The sequence below is a fragment of the Ischnura elegans genome, chromosome 2 (genome assembly GCF_921293095.1).
Source record: "Ischnura elegans chromosome 2, ioIscEleg1.1, whole genome shotgun sequence".
NCBI lineage: Eukaryota > Metazoa > Arthropoda > Insecta > Odonata > Coenagrionidae > Ischnura > Ischnura elegans.
Window position 1 is genome coordinate 121,046,284 of NC_060247.1, and position 5,279 is coordinate 121,051,562.

At 38.0% G+C, this 5,279-nt stretch overlaps 1 long non-coding RNA gene across 1 annotated transcript; it reads right to left on the minus strand.

Annotated features, from left to right (window-relative positions):
• Positions 1-777: 777 nt before the first annotated feature.
• Positions 778-3,334, minus strand: LOC124174129. Its single transcript, XR_006868871.1, has 3 exons — positions 3,166-3,334; positions 2,991-3,061; positions 778-956 (listed from the first exon to the last, which is right to left on the minus strand). It is a non-coding gene; the product is annotated as an uncharacterized LOC124174129 (long non-coding RNA).
• Positions 3,335-5,279: the final 1,945 nt, after the last annotated feature.

Below are 5,279 nucleotides of genomic sequence, written 5' to 3' on the forward strand. Positions count from 1 at the left end.
ACCACTAAGTTATAACTTGAGATGATCACAGTAGAACTTTTTAAACCAAATTCAGTTATGAAAGTAAATAAAAAAGGATAAATGGACGAGAGAAGAATGGGAGGACACTGAATGCTACGATAATAATCACGTTTAATTGCTATTGCGTGCACTACAAGATTTTATTTGACTAATAATCCGTCAAAAATATACATAAATCGTGATTCAAGGAAAATAATATGGTTTAGCAAGACTTAAAACAATCGGGAATCATGCCTACCATTACTTATGAATTCTCTACAAAAAGTATTGATGAGAAAATTTTAAACACAGCGAAGTCAAGCTTCGATTCTTATCGCCGGACATTTTTTTTCGGATATGTAACTTCAATATCTAAGTGTTACACAGTGTAAATCATTTCCGAAACTACTGTAAATAACCTCATGGCCATTTAATCAAAAGGGCTTCCTCATCAAAGGAAAATTTCGCATCAAAGGAGATTTCGCTTACAATTCCGAGTAAACTGCCATGAAAACAATACTGTCTTAAGAAATTGAGAATGGGTCTGATGAATTTCAAGTGCTGACAATTCAGATATTATTTTCCTTCCCCAAAATCAGGCGAACATGCACAGTGGGTAACAGCTGTGTTAAATGGAATCGTTGAAGGAGGTATTAAAAAAGAAAACAATTCCCATTTTCCAACTTATATAATGTACACACCCATCAAATGTTACATTTTCAGATTTCCAGAATGATTAAACAATGCTATTGAAACTGATTATTTATACAATTAATGCAAAGTAACCAAATTAACAATAAATCTCAGGCAGACATGATGTAACATTCTATTAAGATATATTCAGATTGGCAAGAGCATTATGAATACATGATGAAGGCCGCCACACCTCCGGGATCATTTCCAATTTTTGTACGTTCATACAACCTCAATTACATCGGCTACTGGATAAGCTGAACCTGCAATTAAAAATGTATAAATTCTTTACCTATATTACACCTAAATAGGAATTATTTGACAATTTCAATGGGCAGAATCTGTGTGATATATCAAATGCTTAGCATCACCAATCAAGATAAACCTCTAGATGTTTATGAAAAATGCTATCACTTAAGTTTCTACTTCATCAGGAGAACAATGAATGAGAAATTTAAATTTCGAGTTCGTTTGAAGTTCGTCGCTAATTAAACAAGTGATTGGATGGAAGCTATTCAGAATAGGAGGGCTGATTACTTTCTTTGACCACCACAAAATGCAAGAATTTCTGTTGGATGTGTCAAAAGGTGTCACGCTTCAAGCAGTAGCCCAATGGTCTATCCACTAGGCCACCGCACTTCCACACTGGTAGTAAACAGAGTTGGTCCTTATCAAATTGGGAACAATTTACTACACATATACAAAATAATCCTATTCCATTTAATGCTGTCTAAAATTGGCAATATTTTTGTCACCCTTTAATGCCAAAACAATGAAAGTAATGAAATTGAATTTTTGCAAGCTAGTATTTTAGTAACTTGACATTATGGTGCACATGTGTGGTACAAAATAGGTGCATACTTTTGTTTGCTATGTATTGTAGTGGTGTGACATATGCGTGCACCTAGTGTACATATAGCCTAAAATAGATTGTTTATTGTATCGTAAGCAATAACCTTAATGAGTGTTATTCACATTGATTAAAATTGAAGTGACAATTGTAACGAAAGACAAATATGATGAGTCAAAGGGGGAAATTCATTGACAGATCATGAGTTCTGGGCGAGTAGTTAGTAGGAAACCACCATATGTGCCACAAACTTTCATCGCCTTATACAGGGTAATTACTTATTTTTTTCAAATTGCAAAACAGACGAACACATGATTGATCATGATGAACACATTCACAAATAAGCAATGAAAGGGGCACTAAATTGAAAAAAAATGAAAGAGGCACCAACTTGATCCAAGCATAGATAAAGGAGCTGTTGCTTCAGCAAAGTTGTAATCACAAAAACAAATATAAACAACACCTACGAGCAAAAAAAGATGAACAAGAGCTATATGAAAAATGACATTAACCAGAGATTGCTGTAACTCAACAAAAACTAATTAGAATGTTCCCTCCACTTTCTAAGAGATTAGGTGACATTAATTGGCTATGAAACAAGAAAAAACACATTCTGGGCATGTAAAGTGGTTCATTAATACATATCAACTTATGCTTTTACAACAATATTTTTATGACTGAGCATTTTATTTCTAAATAAGATCAATTAAGGTGTATATCAACCCATCAACAGAGGAAGAAGTTCGTGTTCCTTTTTTGCTGAGTAAGTGCTGTTACTGGTCATCGCTAATGATCATAATAACTTTTCGGTCGATAATTGAAATATTGCTAAGCATTCCTTTCAAAACATGAGACGCAATTGTAAGGCCAGTATAATAACTTAACAATTTTGCATTTTAGATCTAATTTCCACAATTTGTAGAAAACAACATTAATTTGCCAATGCTTGGTTGAGAACCACAAATCCCTGTACATGTGTTATGATTTTTAACTAATGTCGAATTTCGGTGGCTAAGAGTGCCATGCGTATCTCCGCTCTAAATAGACCTAATATCTGAACACCAAAAGTTCAATGAAGCACGAAATTCACTCACATCGCACAACTTGTACCGCGAATTGGCACAAAAATTTTTGCACCATTATGTCAATACACAAAAATGTTCACCAGCGATGGTACGCAGGGATGAAAAGAGTTCCGAAAAAGAACGGATATTTTTTTTAATATCTTACTTCATTACAATAAGCATTATCACTCATGACAAAATTCAACATAGTGTAATACAATTTTAGCACTGATAAGGATAAGTAACAAATAACCAGTACCTACACTGCCGCACATGAGTCCACCTGCTGTACGCGGCACATACATAGACAATTAACAAGGTTGACCATGCACTTCAAGCAAATGATACAGATATTACTAATAATTGACTATTTTGCAACTTACCGGTGGAATGTGAGTCCAGGTATCTTTTTACCGGGGCAATTACTGCACCCGTAAGCCGCCCAGCAAACCATCTGCGAAGGTTGAATAAATATGTCGTTTTCAAGGTTAAATACTCACTTTTTAACGGAGATAATAATATACCAGTATTAAGATGAATTCTAGAATATCAGCATACCTTCAGAATGCTTCAGCAGCCTCGGTATACTGAAAATTAGGTGATTTTCTTAACACGTACCTTTATGGGAAAACGAGCGAGCGAGGTAAAGGGATATGGCGGACGAACAAAAGCGCATCGGGTAAACAGGTTTCTGCTGGCTTCACTTTTTTCAGCTAACGCCCTCTCCAGATGCTCTATGGGAAGAACCATATCCAGCCGTCAAGTGCGCACAGTACGGTCGACCCAAAGACAATGCCACGCTCCGCGGGTCAAAAGGAAAAGGTCCCGGCCGTGAGGGAAACAGCGACATATTTCATTTCTCCCTCCCTTTTTTCCTTTTCAAAAGCGGCGACAGAGGGCGAAAAAATATATCATCCGACAATTGAATGAAAGTATGAGGAAGGAGTCCCTTCCGCCGGGACAGAAAGGATCAGAATTAGTGCGTTGCGCCAAGACGTGGGTGGGCCAGAGCGTAAGTGTAAAGGCACGTTTATAGAAGTAATTAGGGACGAATTAAAATCAAGAACTTAACTTTAAGTTGCCTTCAAATCTTCGCGGGGTAAATAGGAAAAGATTAACACGTACTCGACGCCACCTTCATCACGCACATCTATAATTTTTCTACAAAACTGACTGCTGACATAAAACTGACTTTGCGCTTACTTAGCAAGGCCCAATTAATGCAATATTTTTCCTCTTTCTGTCCCTTATTTTCCGCATTAATTTCGAAACGAATTTATCGCGTTGCTTTCATTGCATTTGTATCGCAAAATTCCATTCGAAAATGATTACTTCATATAGCAAGTACCAAATTACTTATTGAATGTATCCTACTTTGTAATGTAAATTCTATCTTCATCCCATTTCTTTTTTTACCGAATAATAAATTTTAACGAAAGATTTGAAACTAAAAAAAAAACTAAACGCAAAATCCCGCACACACTTTGGGTATTGATTAAGAGTTATTTTCTGAATTCCGGTTAATAGAAAAAATTATCAATAAATCACACGTACGGAATGCTTAAGGTATTAGGCGATTTCCCCGTTTAAGGATTTACCGCTGGTAGCGAGGTGGGCGGCATTATTGCCGTGAATCCTCTTCATTTTCCGTGAATCAAAGATAAATACACCCTGGCATGATAAATAGCATGGGAATAAATAACATGTGGGATTGGGAAGCAAACTACGGAAAAGATATCCACGCGTCTAACAAACAACTGAATTTAAATACCTTACGTGTATCGGATTGGTGCGGTGGCTAGAGTGTTGGCTTCCCACCCGGTGGGATCGGGTTCAAATCCCAGCGGTGGTAGAGAATTTTCAGAGACTGCCCGATCCCTGCTTGAATGTTTTGTGGAGAACATTTCAAGCGTAACACTCCGTCCATCGGATGGGACGTTAAGCCGTGGTCCCCTTGGCGCCTTTCGTTAAGAGCAGGCTAACGCCGACGCCGGGTTTTTCTCCACCCTTCCTTACCTACCCTTCTCCCATGGCGCACATGACCGCAACTATATTTTAGTAAACTGTCGTTCGCCTCCTCCAAACACCATACCATACCATAAATACCTTGCATGTGTTAGTTAGCTGTAAGTTGAACGGAGAAATGATAGGTGGCACCTAGTACACGTTAATTGTTTTTACAGGCACCACAGAGCCATTAAGCCAATTTTTCTTCAAGTCCTTCATTAAAGTTTTCGCTAATTATTCACTCTACAAACCAGACTCGACCGTGGGAGGAAATCGAGGAAAGCATTCTTATTCGCGCAGTGTCTCTATGAGCGTCAGCACAATATCTACGACACGAAGAACGCAGTGGGTGGGCCAAGATGTCCCTATATAATGTCTCCTGCGTCCCTCGCTCGCCTTACCTTCGCTGACCTTCGACCCTTTTTCATCCGCGAGAGACCTCCCGCAATACCATTTCTTTGTCATCAAATACACCCGCTGTTCTTTTGTTTTACTTCAGCATCGCATGTCCTTCCTAAATCGCCTTCTCGTGAGTCTGTTGTCAAACGCACTTGGAAGGCGGAAAAGTAGTTCAAGCGGCCCAATCATGAACTCTAAATTAAATTCTTAGTCATAATGAAGCTGAGGAAACTTGTGGCTGAGATTAAACACACCGAAGGCGTCCA